The sequence below is a fragment of the Vombatus ursinus genome, unplaced genomic scaffold, assembly GCF_900497805.2.
Source record: "Vombatus ursinus unplaced genomic scaffold, bare-nosed wombat genome assembly UNPS02014926.1, whole genome shotgun sequence".
Taxonomy (NCBI): Eukaryota; Metazoa; Chordata; class Mammalia; order Diprotodontia; family Vombatidae; genus Vombatus; species Vombatus ursinus.
Genome location: NW_020954704.1, coordinates 105057 through 124581, shown reverse-complemented (window position 1 = coordinate 124581; position 19525 = coordinate 105057). Strand labels below are relative to the sequence as shown.

Here is a 19525-nt window from a genome sequence, read left to right as displayed (position 1 = left end):
CTTTCAGTTTTGTTTTATAATTTCTTGATTTCTCATAGAGTCATGAGCTTCCATTTGTTCCATTCTATTTTTTAAGGCACTATTTTCTTCAGTGAGCTTTTGGACTTCCTTTTCCATCTCGTCAATTCTGCTTTTTAAGGCATTCTTCTCCTCATTGGCTTTTTGGACCTCTTTTGTCATTTGGTCTAGTCTATTTTTTAAGGTGTTATTTTCTTCAGTATTTTTTGGGGTCTCCTTTAAGCAAGCTGTTGACTTGTTCTTCATGATTTTGTTGCATCACTCATTTCTCTTCCCAATTTTTCCTCTATTTCTCATACTTGATTTTCAAAATCCTTTTTGAGCTCTCCCATGGCCTGAGACCAATTCATATTTTTCTTGGAGGCTTTGGATGTAGGAGCTTCGACCTTGTTGTCTTCTTCGGGTTGTATGTTTTGATCTTCCTTGTCACCAAAGTAAGTTTCTACATTCTGAGTTTTGTTTCTGTTGTTTGCTCATTTTCCCAGTCAATTACTTAACTTTTTTACCCTTTGTTAAGGTAGGGCTCTGCTTCTAGTGTGGAGAATGTACTATCCCAAGCTTCAAAAGTTTTGTGCAGCTGTTTTCAGAGATATTTCTAGGGACCTGTAAGCTTTCAGTTCTTCCAAGGTGGTAAGATCTAAGGACAGGTATTTACTCCTGTCTTGTGCTCTGGTCTATGAGTGACCACAAGCACTCTTTTCTGCCCTGGAACTGTGAGGAGGGTCTCAGTGCTCCTCCTTGCCCCAGGACTGTGACCCAGATCCAAGTATGGGCAAAGCAACAGAACCGTGCCTCAGTGCCAGTAAAGAGACCCCTGTTAATCTCCTTCTGATCAGTTGTTTGGTCCTTTCACCATCTGTGGGCTGAAAGCTCCACCAGCAGCTGCAGCTGCCACTGCCACTGCCACTGCTACCTGAAGGCTATGCTGGGACCAGGGCTGGACAGTGCTCTTCTCTCACCCAGGTCTGACAGACCTTTCCCGCTGACCTTCTAAACTGTCTTTGACATTTGTGGTTTGAGAAGTCTGGAAACCATCACAGCTGCCAGTGATTCAGTCTCCTCAGGCCTACTCTGGGGGGGTGCATCTTGTGTTGAACTGCGCTCTTCTCTCAGCCTGGTGCAACAGACCTTTCCTGTTGACTTGGGCTGGAAATTTGTTTCATTCTATCTTTTTGTGGTTTCTGCTGCTCTAGAATTTGTTTAGTCATTTTTCTATAGGTATTTGGAGGAGTTTTGGGGGAGAGCTCAAGCGAGTCCCTGTCTCCCTTGACTCTGCCATCTTGGCTCCACTCTGCCTCCCGCCCTGATGATCACTTCTCATAGCATAATAGCATTCCATTATAATCATACACCACAATTTGTTCAAACATTCCACAATTGATGGACATCCCCTCAATTTCCCATTCTTTACCATAAAGAGATACTATAAATATTCTTGTACATATGGATCCTTTTCCTTTTCTTTTTTTAAAAATCTCTTTGTGACACAGACTAGCAGTGGTATTGCTGCATCAAAGAGTATGTACAATTTCATAGCCCTTTGGGCATAGCTCCAAATTGCTCTCCAGAATGGTTGGATCAGTTTACAACTCTACCAACACTGTACTAGTGTCCCAATTTTCCCACATACCCTCCAAAATTTATCATTTTCCTTTTCTGTCATATTAGCCAGTCTGATAGATATTACCTCAGAGTTGTCTTAATTTGTATTTCTTTAATCATAGTGATTTTTAGAGCATTTTTATATGACTATCAATATCTTTGATTTCTGTTTGAAAACTGCCTGTTCATATCCTTTGACCATTTATCAATTGGAGAATGACTTGTATTTTTAAAAATATGACTCAGTTCTCTATATATTTAAGAAATAAGGCTTTTATCAGAGACATTTGCCATAAAAAATTTCTCCCAGCTTTCTATTTTCCTTCTAAACCTGGCTGTATTAGTTTTGTTTGGGCAAAACCTTTTTAATCTAATATAATAAAAATTATCTGTTTTACATCTTGTAATGCTCTCTCTCTCTTGTTTGGTCCTAAATTCTCCCTTTATCCACAGAACTGACAGGTAAACTATTCCATGCTCCCCTAATTTGTCCATGATATCACTCTTTATTTACGTCTAAATCGTGTACTCATTTTGACTTTACCTTGGTATATGGTATGAGCTATTGGTCTATACTTAGTTTCTGCCAAAGTTTCCTCAACTTTAAAAGAGATGTAGACTAGATGATCTCTAAGATTCTTTCAAGCAATACAATTCTATGGTTCATTCCATGTAGTCAAGTAAACCAAGTCATGCACCATGTTAAATGTTTAGTTATAGGAACAAGCTAAGCAGTAAAGGTTCAGAAAACCTGAAGTTGAGTCTTGACTGTTCTGATTTTGGAACCCATTTAATCATTTCCTGTACCTCAGGTTACCATCCTGTTACAGTCAGCAAGTTTAATAAGTTCAGTAGCCTATGGACTTTACTTCTCTTTACACAAGAAGTGATGGGATTGGGGAAAGGAATGCTTCAATCCCAAAGGCACATATTTGGAGCTGATGCAGAGAAACATTGCTGCAGAGGGTGAAAAATAAGGAGCAAAGATGGCTGACAGACCCCAAACCGCAAAGAATTATGAAATAGGTAGATGAAGCGTGTTGGGTAAATTAAGAGACTAGGGAAAGAGTAATAAATGGTAAGCCATAACACCAAAGAAGATAATCACTGCAACAAGAACACCACGCCTAGAAGAAAAAAAAAAATAAGGCCCCATAAATACAAACTCTTGATTTAATCACCAAGGACACAGTAACATGTGATCACTTACATGCAAAATCTGAAAACAATCTAAGGATTCGCTTCAAACTCTCCTTTCTACTTCTTCCCCTCTCAATACCTGCATTTCCTTACTCAGGGGCAAAAAAAAAACCACAAACAAACCCTGAAATGACAGGCAGACAAGGATCCACAACAAGCTTTGGACTTTTGGTGGAAAATATCAGAACCTCCCTTTGTGACCTGTTGTTCACAAGAACCAATCCAGAAGTTGGTGTGGGCTGTGACTTAGTGAGAAAGGTCTTCAAGGCATGCACTTTTACATTGCTGATTCAGAAGCTTGCCTTTGAAGGAAGAAATTCTTGAGCACTGTTAATGCCCTCTCTCACAGATTTTAATCACATAGCTCCTAAAATACGTGGAAAATGCTTAGAATGCACAGGCTTCCTTCTCAGAACTACTTCCTCACTCACGATAAGGGAACAGTCTGCAGACAGGATGATCCCCCAAGAAAGGGTCTTGACCTGCTGTTGATGTAGTCAAACAAGGTATGGTTCTCACACTCTGGAATAAAACTACCCCGAGGGAATTACTTTATGTTGTTTTGGGGCTAGCTGGTTGTTGGATGCATTCCAGCATCAAAAGCAGGCTGCTTTGAACACTACCGACTGTGAGAAACAGAAATACAAATAAGTTCTAGGATTGTTCGATCTATAAGGAGACCACTCATAACCCAGAAATTTTCAAAAAGCTTCACTGCGTTAAGTAGGCTAGCACTAAAAATGCAGCGTAAGGGTTTATTTAAAAGTATCAATGCAATTTGTTGAGTGAGTTCATTTGTTCCTGAAGCTGCTTAGAAAGGACATCCATCTCACAGAAAGTTGCCAACAGAGAGGCCTAGGTTAGGACCTTGGGTCTGTGAGGATGATGTCATGAATTTAATCAGGGCATGAACAAGAACAAACCCTGGCCTGCTGGGGTCACAAGGAAGAATAGATCAGACAACATGGATGGCTTGATCCAACTTTTCCAACACATGCTCTAGTTGGGGATCATGGATCATCACTGACAACAAACTCAAACACAATCTGACTCTCTCTCTCTCTGTATGTGTATACACACATGCATGCACATGGGGTGGGGGGGGAAGGGACAGAGAGAGAGAGAGAGAGAGAGAGTGTGTGTGTGTGTGTGTGTCTGGATGACAATCTGGAGGACCTATTTTCCAAACATTTTCCTGCAAATTGTTCAGATAATTGATGACAAATGATATTAGAAAAGCTTAAGCTTAGTGGATAGTCCCCTTAATTGAGGAAAGATGCCACTTCCTTACCATGACCCCTATCCAATACTTCCTAGTAAAGAGTCAGGAAAAAAGGTGGTCCAGAGTGGGGTTTTCTTCTATATTGAGCATTTGTATAAATCAATATGACTAAAGGGTCACAACCTATATTAGCTCTAGAGACACTCCTTTGGAATAATAAATAAAAATAAATAAAAAATAGTAATTTTTGTTTTTATATTGGGAGAAAACTAGGAAAGCTGCCATATGGAGTCTGCAGCAAAGTGGGGATAAGAATTCCAGGCTTTTGGTTCTTAGATCTGGCCTAATTTTGAATAATGGGAGGTAAATCACCAATTGACATCCAGTGAAGAATCTTAATTGTTACATTTTGCCTGGAAGGAACAAGTCAGGATTATAACAGGAAGAGAAAAAAATGTTTTAGACTCTACATCAGCTTTGCCAGTGAATTAAAAATCTATTTAATTCAAATATTTATTAAGCACATTGTTATTTGAAAGGGAAAGCAAAGGAAGCATTTCTTTTAAAAAATTTTTATAAGTTTAAAATCAACAAACATGAATATTTCAATACACAACAGGCAGAAAAGGACTGTATATGAAACAACTTGTTACATATGTTTTTTAAAGTGCACATTAAATTTAACATAATAACAAAACTTCTCTGCTTTTCTGTGTCCATTTTTGGACTTCTTTCTAAAGAAGTATTTCTTCACCTCATCTCATATACTTAGAAACAAGAATCACATACAATTTTCAGAGAGCCTGGAACATAATGTGATTTGACTTGGTAGATCACTGAATATAATGTCCAAATCAAGAGTTCAGATGCACATCTATGTACATGCATTATGCTCCTTTCGTGAGTGATGACATATCAAGAGTGGGGCATATTTTGGATTTGGCACATTCCATCTCAGAACTCAAATTCAATAATCACTCTATAGCTACACAGGCCAGACTACTTTACTGACATGAAACAGAAAGCAGGAAACCTAGTCACTAGGCCAACAATTTTTCTTTTTATCTAATGTAGCTGGCTGTGCAGTGATACTAACTTGTCCAGGTACTGGAATATAATATACATTGATGTCCTTCAGCCCCCTAACTGGTTCAGGTATCAACTTCAACTGGGAGAATAGGAGCAGATTTCAAGATTGGGAGGGTGGGGCGGGGGCAGGTAAGCAAAGAATGATTATCTCATCTGTTATTCCTCATCATTTTCTCATTTCTCTAAATTTCTCTCAATTCATTAAACTTAATACCTCCACCCTCCTATATGACAGTTTTCTCTAATATCCTACACTCTTACTCTAAATTGCTTTTTATTCCCTTTTATTCTTTAGCCCTCTCAAGTTACACATTCTCTTTGGGAAGGGTAGTCATTAGCAAAGATCTTTTCTTTTCTTTTTTTTTTAAATTGCAATTGGGGTTAAGTGACTTGCCCAGGGTCACACAGCTAGTGTCAAGTGTTTGGTCTGAGGCCGGATTTGAACTCAGGTCCTTCTGACTTCAGGGTCGGTGCTCTATCCACTGTGCCACTTAGCTGCCCCTGCAAAGATTTTTTGCCGGTTGAATGTTCATGCAAGGCTGAGCCTCTCCTTGTTACGGTGCTAGTGTAGCACTATAGCAGGTAGCACCATAGAACTTTCAGTGAGACCAAAGCACATGAACTGTCACTAATCAGTGTATTTTTACACAGACTAATTACTTTAATACAATTAATTAATTACTAATTAATACAAACAAACCGCTACTTCTGGATAACTCAAGTGAACTGAGAATTCAGACTCAACATTCCTGTACAAAATAACTATTTCTCCTTCCCTTATATCTATTCTCTGTAAATCTTAAATGTTCACATGCAACAAGTCTTGAATAAGGAAAAATTACTATAATTGCTCAATAGATTCTTTACTCAGTCCTCATCCTTTTTGACATCTCTGCAGCAAGTGACACTGTTAACCATCTTATCCTGGATGCTCTCTTCTTCATCTCTCTCTCTCTTTTTTTGTTTTGGCTAGGCAATGGGGTTAAGTGACTTGCCCAAGGTCACACAGCTAGTAAGGATCAAGTGTCTGAGGCCGGATTTGAACTCAGGTCCTCCTGACTCCAGGGCGGGTGCTCTATCCACTGTGCCACCTACCTGCCCCTCCCCTTCATTTTAAACTAGATGTCCTATCGGCATCTCAAACTCAATCTGTCCAAATGGAACTCATCTTCCTCCACCCCCCTCCAAAAGCCTTCCTTCTTCTAAACTTCCTTATTACTCTTAAACAGTAATCATCATCCTCCCAGTCTCCCAGGTTTGTACTTTTCAACACCTCCCTCACTCTTGCCCTGTATGTTCAATCAGTTGACAAATCTTGCCATTTACCTTTATAATCTCTTGTATAAGTCCTCTTTTTTCCCACACAAATCAACCCAGTTTGAACCTCTTGCCTAGACTATAGCAACAACCTATGACCAATGTCCGTGCCTCAGGTCTCTAACCATTCCAATCCATTCTTCACTGAGCTGCCAAGGAGGCTTTCCTGAAGCACAGGCATGAGCATGTCATCCCCTGCTCAAGAAGCTCCAGTGGTGGCCCATTAGCCCCAGGATCAAATAAATTGACTTCTGTTTGGCATTTAAAGCTCTTTACAACCTGACTCCTTCTTACCTTTCCAGTCTTCTTATACTTTACTGTATGGTCTAGCTACAGTGGCAGTTCCATGAACATGAAACTCATCTCTTGACTTTGCACTGGTTGTCCTTCATGCCTAGGATACTCTGACCCCTCTCCTTTACCTCCTGGTTACTCTGACTTCCTTCTGCAAAACTCAGCTCAAGTCCCACCTTCTGCAGGAAGGCCTTCCTAGGTCTCCACAAATGCTTGTTTCTTCCATTTTTTCACATTATCTTCCATCTACTCTGTATTTATCTTGTTCCTATGTTACCATTTTACATGTTATCTCCTTCAAAAGAATGAGCACTCCATGAAGGCAGGGATTGTTTTTTACTTTCTTTGTTATCACCATCATTTAAGCGCAGTGACTCGCAAATAGTAAATATTTAATAAACGTTTACTAACTAGCTATGGATGCAAGTTTTGAGTCAAAAGATATTAACATTCTGGAGGGCACAAGGGATAGGTTTTCTACTGTATTTGAAAAAGAATCTTGCAAAATACTAAAGATTGCTGTGAATCCATGGACAACAGCTGCTTACCTTAAAGTCTCTTCACAAATCCATCACTGTGGATGGGAATTCTTGTCAATTTTTCTCCGCACAAATGTTTACACAGTGGTTCAACAGCAGCAGACAGAGAAGGAAGCCTATTAGTTACTGTTCATTGCCAAATAGCTCTCCAAAGGCCCTTTCTATAATAACTAATTAATTATCTTCCAGCGACATGCCTCATTAATTGTTTAGACCTGGAAAGCCTGATAGCTCTGGAGCAGAGATTCCAGGAACAGCAAAGTCTATGCCATAAAAATCAAACCAGAGTTCTTCTATTCCTTACCACCCTGCCTCTCTTGCCTTACTTTGACCTTTTCTCAAAAGCAAAAGAAAACAAACTACAACTGTGAAAATTTGTGATGTGTTATCTGGAAGGTCACTTGCATGTAATAAAGGCTTGCTAAATGTCACATAAATCATACTCTATTTGTAATGATCAACTTACATCGTCATAAACGTAAAAAAAAAACAACAATAATTTTGTAGAAGCATCTTCAGTAACAGAAACGGTTGAAGATGGAGATTTTTTTTGTTATGAGAAAATCAAAATTCTACTGCTTTCCAATAAAGTGTCTAAAGGTTTATGGATTCATGGCCATGCCCAAGTGCTCATTGCATGCACACACCCATGGACTCACACATGCTCATACATACAGAGTATTATTATTATGCACTTTAACCATGTTAAGTTTCCTTCAATCTAAATACTACCTTGGCTTAATCAGGCTTCTGGAATTCTTTCATTTATTAATCCAAATAATTTAGATGGCCTCCTAAGGTCTCTTCTCACTCTTAATCTATGACTTTAGTGTAACACGGATCCGAGGCTTCCCTGGCCTTCTGAAATTTGCAGTTCTGATGCACAAGTGTTCCCTCAAAAACCTGAGAACAATTTGAAGTATGAAGAACTTTGATCTGGAAGTGAGACTTGAGTCACACCTGGGAGTTTTAAAAAGAAATATCCACAGTCTGTGAACTGAGGAGAAGGGTTTCAAGCTCTTCCCAGAACTTAAGTTATGCCTGAAAGAATCAGTGACCAGTGGCAATAGGTGAAAGGAGAATGCGAGCAGCTAAGGGGGACTATCAGGGCTCTGCAGGCATCTTGGAACCAAGTACAAGGACCAAAGCTACTAGTTGTACTCACTTCTTTAAGGACTGAAGGAAAGTTCCAAAAGGTCTACCTTTCCTCAATTTTTCCTCCTTGTGTCCGTCCAGTAACAGGCATTGTCATACACCCTGCTCACTTCTTTTGCCTAAGTGTTTCCTATATCATGATTTTGTCCCAAATATAAAGAAGTCTGGGGTTAGCCAGAAGTACAAAGAATTTAATTAGGGCAAAGAGCCAAAATTCTGTCAAAATGTTAGGAATCTTCCTAACCAGAGACTCTGAGCTATTGTACTAGGAATAGTTTTCTGTGTGATATAAACTTCATAAAATTACAGAAAAAAAGCCATATGGATCTGAGGGCCATTATAATGTCCCAAGCTAAGAGTGAGCTAATAGTAACAGGACATGGTTGATTTAGCCTCCTCCCTCTACTTTCTTCCACTGGAGAAAGGAAGGGGAACAGCATAGAGACGGTGGAGGCGTAGGCAGAATTCAGCTTTGCCCCTTCCAGAAGGGAGGAAAGGGCTGAAAGCAACAGCATCTATCACTATCACACTGTGATTCTATGATCTCTGAAAGTATGAAGTAGGAAAAGTCCTACTACCAATAAAAGAAAGTTCCATAATGGACATAGAGTCATCTTTAGTGGCAGGAGATATGAGAGTAAAGGCCCAAGAACATTCTCATATCCTAACAGCTGCTGGTGACAAGGAGGAGGCCTTTAAGGTCAATCTGTACATGGCAAAACTCCTTTCAGAATCTGGGGAAAGTGAGGGATTTACAACTTTCTCTCAGCATGCCTCTAAAATTGCAGAAAGAAGGAGATACTTTTGCCTCTTTCAATGTTAAGAATGTATATTCAATGAGAAGGCCCCCATCTTTCATCAGGAAGCACTAAAGGTTTGAGATCATGATGGGGCAGGCAGAGTTTTTAGAAAGCTAAATGCTGGAGAATAGTGGAGGTGTACAAAGTCCACTGGGACTTGTAAAAAATGGGACTGTGGAAGTGGTAAGGAGGAGGTGGAGTGGAGAGCAGTGGTGGTTACAGAAACTGGCAGAGGTCAGGCTTCAGATTTCTGCTAATTATGGCAGTGGGGTGGCCCTGTGGATAGTAGACTGGGCCTGGAGTCAGAAAGACCTAAGTTCAAATCCAGCCTCTGATAATTACTGTGTGACTTTGCATATATTATGAGGCCTGCATTCAAAATGAAGTCTTTGCCTATGCTATTTAACTGGCTGGTCAATTCCATTTGCTTCCAGAAAAAAGCAGAGTCCAAACAGTTATAAATCTGATCCAACCCACAATTTCCCCACGCAACATACTATAAATATTTCACACTCCAGCTCTTAGTATTCTGAAGGCAATGAACTGATATGTGACAATAGGTATTTATTTTTCTCCTTTCAAAAACCAACTTACTCTTGAATTACTTGTGTAGAAAGGGAGATTCCTGATAATCTCACAAATCTCATAAAATATCACTATCACTTCCGGTATTCAACACTCATCAGACAGACCAAAGCCACCAAGACATAGTTTCTCTGTAATACAGATAGGAGCAAATCTGCAGGAAAGGCTTGGAGATATTGGTGGAGGCTATAACATGTAGTCTTAAGCACACATATCTACTTTGTGCCTTGCTGTCTTCAGCTGTCAAAAAGGGAAGAGAGTTGTTCTACTCCTAAGAATCAAATGAGATAGTAAATGTGAAAGAGCTTTGAAAACTAACAAAAGCCTACACAGATGCAGATCAATGACAGCCCATAAGCTGAAGCTGGTTCCGTTGACAAACTTATCTTTAGTTCTGATAGTGCATGTGTGTGGCAAGGGGGATGGGAGTAGGGGGAGGGGTGTGGAATTTGAAGTTTCAGGCCACAAACTGAGCTAATTCCTAACTAGTACCATGTTACCTGGTAAGGTAATAAACAGAAGAAAAGCAATTTTATTAGGAAGCTTCAATAGCCTTAAGAGCAGAGGGTGGTGAATTCCTGAGCCCCTGGCTGTATCCGTGTAATATCAACAGAAAGGTTGGGTGGTGATGTAATGTCTGAGGCTGTGCCATATTTTCAAGGCCATTTTTATTTGACTCACAGGATACAAGTTAACCCTTTGTTAAATATTTTAAATCCAGAAGATGTGGCCACCATGAATCCCTGGTACCCAAATACTGACTAGGCTTAAAAGAAAAAGCATTGTGTGTACTTCAAACAGGTCTGAGGCACTCCAATGATCAATCTTTTACACAGAAGCTTCAATCAACAAGTATGTATGAAGTACCTACTATATTCTAGGCACTGTTGCTAGGTGCTTGGAATGCAACTACAAAAAAACAAGACAATCCTTTTACTAAAGGAGTTTACATTCATTGGGGGTGGGGGGGTGGTGGAGTGGGGAAGGAAACATGTACTTACAGAAGTATCTACAGAATAAATAAATAAAGATAGTGATTAGCAGATGAAGCAAGGGGGAATAGATCAAGAAAGGCTTCTTATGGTAGGTGTTGCTTAAGGCTTGTCTTGAAGCCAGAGCAGGACTGAATGAGATGAGGAGAGCATTTCATGATTGGGGTATAACCAGTATAAAGGAACAGAGACAAGATATGAGAAGAGGAATAGTGTACAATGAGATTGGAAATATAGGATGTGGACAGGTTGTGAAAAAGCAAATATTTATATTTTGTTTTACAGACAATAAAAAGTCACTGGAGTTTACTGAATGGGAAGAGACATTGTCAAATCTGATTACTTTCAACAGGACGTGGGAACTAGTAGGCCACTACATGAGACAGGTTCAAAGTAAAACATATCAGAATAATTGAGCTGTGAATTTCCTCTCATCAAATATCAAATTTCCTCTCATACCTGTTGATGGAATGATATTTCACAGAAGCAGAGGAAGCCCATCTGCTGGTTTCTCACATCACTAAAGCGAATGTTGTGAGGGGCTGAGAATACTAGAACAGCCAGAGACCTCAGGGATCATCTAAGAGCATCCAACCCTCTAATTTACAGACAAAGTGATCAGAGGCAGTCAAGTCTCCTGACTTAAATAAATAAGGGAAAAATCCTAAAATGTACTTAAAATATGTATACTAGAAAAACCTGAAATCATCACGTTCTTTTCCAGTGCTTAAGACAAGTTGCAGTTATTTCTCCTAGGAGAAGGGCTATTAGAGGCAACACAAATTAAACCTCCAAAATTTAGGGGGAGATATTACCTTGCTGTGATTCAGGGGGACATTAAGAATGACGGACATGTTAAGGGAAAAGAAGAAACAGACCCCTAAAGATAATAATCTCTTGCCCATGAGTCAAGGAATAGTAAATCATAAACGAACTTTTTCTATTACTGCCTCTGAGGCAGCTAGGTGAAGCTAGGATAGGGCCCTGGGCTTGGTATCAGGAAGACTCACTTTAATGAGTTCAAATTTGGCCTCAGATACTTACTAGCTGTGTGACCCTGGGCAAGTCATTTAACCCTGTTTGCCTCAATTTCTCATCTGTAAAATGAGCTGGAGAAGGAAATGGCAAACTGCTCCAGCATATTTGCCAAGAAAACCACAAAAATGGGGTCACAGAAAGTCGGACATGACTGAACAACAACAACAGATTGTGTTATTGCTATATAGAAAGGCAATTGATTTTTGCAAGTATTTTGTAGCCTGCAAGTTTAATCAAGTCAACAAACATTTATTAAGCTCTTACTAGGTACCAAGCACTGTGCTAAATGCTGATGATACAAAGAAAGACAAAAACAGTCCCCCTAACCGCAAGGATCAAAAATGTATTCTATTGGGATAGATAATATGCAAATAACTAATAGATAACATGTAAATAACTAAGTACACACAAGGTATGTACAAAATACACAAAAGGTAATCTGAAAGGGGAAGGAACTAGCATCTGGAGGAACAGGGAGACGTCTTCTACAGAAGGTGGGATTTGAGCTGTGTCTTGAAGGAAGTCAGGAAACCAAGAGGTGAAGGTGAGGGGGCAGAGAATTCCAAGCATGAGGGACAGCCAGTGCAAAAGAATGGACAGGGGAGATGGAGTATCATGTTCAGAGAAGTGCAAGAAGGCCAACGTAGCTGGATCACAGAGTGGGTGGAGGAAAATGAGAGGCAAGAAGAATGCAAAGGTAGGAGGGGGCTAGATTATGCTTTAAATGCTAAACAAGATTCGTTATTTGGTCCTGAAGGTAATAGGGAGCCAGTCATGGTCAGAGCTATGCTTTCAGAAAAATTACCCTGGCAGCCAAAAGTAGAGGAAGCTACTTACTGTCTCAACTAGTTTCCTGCTGATTCCATAGAATTTTCTAAGTAAACTAGGATAGTTTTGTCTCTTCTTTGGCTCTTTGGCTATCTTTATGTCTTTAATTTCCTTCTCATCTTCTTGCTACCAAGGTAGCAATAATATTAATAATTAATAATAATAATTACATCAAGTAGAAGCAGGGGAAAAGTAACTGTTTTATTCCTATAAAATTGGGAATGTGTCTAGTGTATCCCACTGAATTTAATGCTTGCTTTTTGTTTCAGATACTTTCTATCATATTAATAATGATTCTATTTTATCTTCTATGACTATATTTGGGAGATTGTTTTTTCTTTTTTAATTTTTGCTAGGCAATGGGGTTAAGTGACTTGTCCAGGGTCACACAGCTAGTGAGAGTCAAGTGTCTGAGGCCGCATTTGAACTCAGGTCCTCCTGACTCCAGGGCTGCGCCACCTAGCTGCCCGGGGAAGTTTTTTTTAATAGCATAAATAAATGTTACACTTTGACAAAGGGTTATTTCGCATTTATTGATATAACTATGTTTTTGTTTTTAATATATTAATAATGTTAAAAGTTTTCTTAATGTTGAACAATTCTTGCATTCCTGGTGTATGTCCAATTTGATAACAGTGAATCATTTTTGGGAGAAATTTCTGTTTCAATAGTCATTAATGATATTGGTCAATAATTTTCTTTCATTATTTCCTCAGTATAAATATTAGGGTTATAACCATCTCTTAGAAAAGGACTTTGGTCATGGTTCCTTTTATAGTAGGTTCTAAGAATTTTTTTAATTGCTTCTCTGTTCTGATTTTACTTTGTTCATTTTATATTCCTGTCCTTTATAAACCATTAGCAATCTAATAAAAAAAGAACATTGTTAGTCTTTTTTTTTGAAGTATCAGCTTTTCATATTTTTAAATTAGATTTTTAAAAATCAGTATTTGTACTCTTTTAAATTTAGAATTTATCAACTTCTCTAGTTTTCAAGATTTGCTCTTTGCTTTCTAATTTTTAAAACTGCATATCCAGTTCATTAATACTCTTAACAAATATCTAATAGCTTAATAACTTAACAAATAACTTAAACAAATACTTAACAAAATAGTTAATGTTTTTAAGAATATAATTTTTCCTTTGATGATTGTTTTAGCTGAATTCCAGAAACTCTGGTATGTTGTCTTTTCATTATCATTGTCTTTCACATAGTTGTTTTTATAATAGTGTGTCATTATTGTCCACAGTTAAATATGAGAAATTTATTATCCGATAATTTTTAAAATTGTGTTATGGTTTGTAAAGGATGTTTAGTCTTTCTGCTATTTTAGTTTTTTTTTTAACTTCTGTGACATAATAGTCTATTTTTAGTCTATATTTTTACGTAAAATTTTATATATTTAATCTATTTATATTTTTACAAAAATGTCATCTATGTGGTACTGAGAAATTTATATCTTTAGTGGCTCTGATCAGAAAACATCATAAATCATTTAATCTTATATGATTCAACAATCTGTTTAGCTTCCTATTCTCCACTTTGTTTACATTTTTTACAATTAATGTGTTACTGCCTTTTTGCAATTCAGATACTTTCTTCCTTTATATATATTTAGATATTATGTCATTTGGTACATGTGTGTTTAATATTGACTGTTTAATATCTACGGTTCCTTAAAGCATAAGGCAATTTCCCTATTTCTCTGTAATGATAGTTTTCATTTTAACAGAATGATTACAACTCCAGATATTTTCTAGATTCATCTGATGCATAGTAAATTTTGCTATAGCTTTTCATTTTGATTTTGTGTACCTCTTTGCTTTTTAGATGTGTTTCTTGCAAGTAACACATTGTAAAGTATTAATTTCTTATCCATTCTGCCATTGTCTTTTATTATACTGTACTGTTTAGTCCATTCATATATGAAATTATGGAGAAGCTTGTGTTTTCATGTATTTATTCCTTTAGTATCATATTTTAAATATTTTTTAAAAATTTCCTTCTTTGGGGCAGCTAAGTAGCACAATAGAGCACTGGCCCTGGAGTCAGGAGGACCTGAGTTCAAATCCAGCCTCAGACACATAACATTCACTAATTGTGTGACTCTAGGCAAGTCATTTAACCCCAACTGCCTCACCAAAAAAAAAATTTCCTTCTTCTTTTAAGTCCCCAATTACAATGATGCAACCCTATTCTCATGGGCTCTTTTACTCCATTCATAACCTCCATTATAATTTGTCAACCCTTTGGCTAATTTGAAGGATTTATCCTTTTTGTTTATTTCTATGAATGCATACTCAATACCTGCATAGATACAATTAAATAATTCTTTTTAAAAAAATGGAACTTAAATAATTGGAGGAATTTTCAGTGTTTGTGGCTGGGCAGAGTCATTAAAATAAAAATGAAAAAATATCAAAGTTAATTTTCAGATTTCATACTATTCCAATCAAACTACTAAAGAGATGCTTTACAGAGCTAGATGAAATAATTATAAAATTAATTTAGAGGAATAAAACAAAAAATCTAGAATATCAGGGAAATAGTTTAGAAGGTAGTAGTGACACAGCTGGTGGCATAGTATATTCAACTGTGGGCCTGGAATCAGAGAGATATGAATTCAAATCCAGCCTCAGACACTTGCTTAGCTATGTGACTCAGGGCAAGGCATTTAACGTCTATCTTCCTCAATTTCCTCAACTGTAAAACGGGGATAATAAGAGCACTTACCTCTCAAGGTTACTGTGAGGATCAAATGAGTTATTATTTGTAAACAGTGCTTAGGACAGTACCTGTAACACAGGTGCTATATAAATCCTTATTCTCTTCCCTTCTCCCACTGCAAGGGGAATAGTACTTCCAGATTTCAAACCATATTATAAGCAATAATTATCTGTACCATTTAGTACTGGTTAAAAATAGAAAAGTGGATTAGTGGAACAAACTACACAAGGATGAGAAATAACTGAACTCAATAATTTCATGTTTAATAAACTCCAAAACACAAATTACCTAGCAAAGAACTCCATATTTGGCAAGAATAGTTGGGCATGGTAGAAATTGGGCTGAGACCAGTATCTTACATCATATAACACAATTAATAAAAATGAATGCATAATCTCAATATTAAAAATAATACCATGAAGAAATTAGAAGAGAAACAGGTTGGGGTGGGGGACAAATTTGTAACAAAGCAAGTAATAGGTGATTACAAGAGATAAAAATAAAATAGTTTTGATCACAAGACATTAAAAGCTTCTGCATAAACAAAATTAATGGATATGATCAACTGAGTAAAAAATATGTGTATTAAAGCCTGAGAGACACCAGAAGGATGGTGATGCCTTAACAATAACAAAGAAGTTAGCAGGGGGGAGGGTTTAGGGGGAAAGATAATGAGTTCCATTTTGGATATATTGAGTTTAATGTCTATTGGACATCCAATGTGAGTGTCTGAAAGGCAGTTGGAGAAGTGAGATTGGAGGTCAGCAGAGAGGTTAGGGCAAAATAGGTAGGACTGAGAATCATCAATTTAGCAATGGTAATTAAATCCATGGAAGCTGATGAAGTGAAATAGTACAGAAGGAGAAGAGAAGAGAGCCCAGGACAGAACTCTGAGGGTTACTTATGGTTTAGAGGAAATGATTTGGAGGAGAATTCAGAAAAGGAGACAGAGAAGGACTGGTCAGAGATGTAGGAGAGCCAGGAGAGAGTGATGTCCTGAAAACCTAAAGAGTATCAAGGAGAAGAAGAGGATCAACAGTGTCAAAGGCTGCACACAGGTTAAGGAGAATGAGGATTGAAAAAAGGTCACTGGATTTGGCAATTAAGGAATCACTCGTAACTTTGGAAAGAACAATTTCAATGGAATGACAAGGATGCAAACTGGATTGTAAGAGATTAAGAAGAGAAAGTGGAGGCACTTATCATAGATGGTTTTTTCAGGGAGTTTGGGTACTAAGAGCAAAAGAGTATGTATAGGAGGATAGTTAATGGGGATGGAAGGATCAAGTGAGGGTTTTTTCAAGACGGGGGCTGAAGGGGTGGGTGAAGAGAGACAGAGACATGGGCATGTTTACAAGCAGTAAAGAAGCAGCCAAGAGAGTGGGAAAGATCAAAAATAAGTGACAGAATGAGGATGTGAGAGAGGGCAACCTGTTGGAGGAGATAAGGTGAGATGGAATGGGATTGCTTGAGCAAGTAGAAGGGTTAGGGTTATTCCTGGTGAATGGTCTCAATTTTTTTTTCTTTTGTAAAATATGAAGCAATATTCTCAGCTAAGAGGGTGGGGGTAGGGGTGGTGGAGCCATAGAAGGTTTGAAAAGGGATGAAAGGGTTTGGAAGAGCCACTGTGGAGAGTGCGATAGTGATAACAGGATTGCCCAGCAGCAGGGAGGACCAGTCGAGATTGTGTAACATAAGTCTGCAGTAGGCCCACTCAGAAGGGTTGCATTGTTTTCTCCACCTTTGCTCAATGCAAACATGGGGGATGGTGAGAGTGATCTGAGACTAAGGCTTGGCAGGATGTAATCAGTGATATAATAAGGGGGCTGGAGGGTTAGGAATACAAGAGAAGAGGACAGTGTAGAGCTGAACTGGTTTACCAAGGGGTCAAGACTCAGAAAAGAGTGGCTAGTACAGGGGTGATGGCCTGAGAGAAGGCTGAGGAGACAAAGGATTTGAAAGTCACGGTGTGGATAAAAAGCAGGCTGTGGTAAGGGAAGGCAGAGGGAGAAGTGGAAAACCAATAGATTATAGTCAAAGAAGATGATTTTTGGAATTCTTGGACATAGAGGTGGTACACTTGTAGGTGATGGTAAGATCAAGAGGAATGAACATCTTTGCGCATGGATGAGTTGGGGTATAGGAATAAGTCATGGGAAATGAGTAGGTTGATGAACTGAGTGGTTATGATGTTTTAAGGAAGAGTCACTATGTATGTTGGCATCCCCAAGTATAAAGGCAGGAGTCAGAAAAAAAAAATCGTGAGTCAGGTCCCAAACTCATTGAAGAAGGAAGGAAAGTAACCTGGAGGTCTTTAGACAACATATGCCCCAAACCCCTCCAAATACGTGTAAACAACAACAAAAAAAAAAATGGCTCTAGACAATAGCTACCAGGATTTTGATTGGGTAGTAGATATGAAAAGATTAATGAGTGATGGAGACGGGGGAGAACCTGGAAGAGACAATGGGGAGAAAGGGGTATTCCAACTCTCCTGCCTTGACCAGTGAGCCAAGGAGAATGAGTGAAGGTGCAACCAGTACTGGAAAGGGTGGCTAGGGAGGCTGTTTCATCAGAGGAGAGAACAGGTTTCAATAATAGCTAGGAGATGGAAGGACTGGGAGAGGAAAAGATTTAGGATCAAGAGAAGCTTGTTGCCTATGGAGGATGCACTCCAGAAGGCACAATGGAAGGGGTAGGTGGTGTTTGGTTAGAATTCTGGGGTGGGAGAGTTGAGGAGGGTGGAATAAGAAGTGAGGGGGAGGGGGAGGGGAATGGGGTTTAGATGATGACCTACAGGAGTTTAGAATAAAAAGAGATATACTATACTATAGTATACTATAAGATACTATAAGAAATGAAGAACAGGATGAATACAGGGAAAAGTGAACTTGCATTTTTTTAATGCAAGTTGAAATAAGCAGGACCAATATATGCAATGACTGCAACAATATTAACAACTACCACCAAACAGAAACTGAAAACTGCAAAATTATAATGACCAAGCTTGGCCCTAAAGAAAAGGTATAAGAAGACAACTTTTCCCTCAATTCCCCAACTTCTTTGAAGAGATAGAAGACTACAGTTATGATATATGGTAAATTTTTTTAAAATTTTGGTTAGTTTTGCTGAATTTTTTTTCTTCCTCTTTTAAAAATTCTTTATTATAAAGGATGATTCTCTGGAAATGAGTAGAGAAAAGAATACCACGGGAAATGGAGGTAATTAAAAATGTAAAGAATGAAAGACATCAATAAGAATGTAATTTAATTTAAAAAGTTAGGATAGACAAAAAGAATGTTAATATTATAATAATACTCTATGCAGCCCAGACACAGAGTGGCCTGACACAAACAAGCATGTGCACTTTTACAGACTAATATATTTTTTGTATCTACTTGAAGTGCTGTTGAAGCTCAGTGTCACTGGCTAACAGAGTCAGAATGATACCAATAGTTTGCTTACTTTAATATGATCTGAAGATGGAAGCTATTAAACCTGGAATAATTAATGAATTCCAATAAGAACAATCCTGAAACTGTGTCCTTGCAAGCAATAGTAAGAGAGTGTGCTCCAGATGAAATACCACTATTTGTAAAGCCTCATGGGAGAATCTCAAAGGGAAAACTATTCTGTAGCAAGTCATATTCTCTCTTACTCCCTTAAAATGATAGGAAAGACATACTAAGAAAAAGGAAAAAGAAGTTGTCTCTGGTGGTCTAAAAAGAATACTGAAATGGGAAGAGTCAGAAGACCTGAATTCTGATCCTCATTCTGCCACTACCTAGTTTTGTGACATTGGGCAAGTCACTTTTCTCATGTTTGATTAGTTAGATGAGCTCAGATATCTTTAAAAAGCTCTTTTAAATGGAGACAATTAAAGTGGATTCACTAGGCTTTGCATCCTGGTTCTAGTTTCTCCACATTAATTTCATTTTTAGATAATGGATTATTAATTTGTGAAGTGTAAGAGATCAATAAAAGAACTGGCAATAAAATATGCTTCAGTGTGTCTTCAATGTGAATATTCGTTAGTGCATATCACAACCCATCCAGGCCTTCTTCACTATGTCATTTTTGCCCATGCCCTTCCATAATTCCTTTATAAAGGATCTATG

At 38.1% G+C, this 19525-nt stretch overlaps 1 protein-coding gene across 2 annotated transcripts in view; it reads right to left on the bottom strand.

Moving 5' to 3' along the window:
• DCAF5 (DDB1 and CUL4 associated factor 5) overlaps positions 1–19525 on the bottom strand; it is a 129481-nt gene that overhangs the window by 29989 nt on the left and 79967 nt on the right. The gene's annotated exons all lie outside the window — the stretch shown is intronic.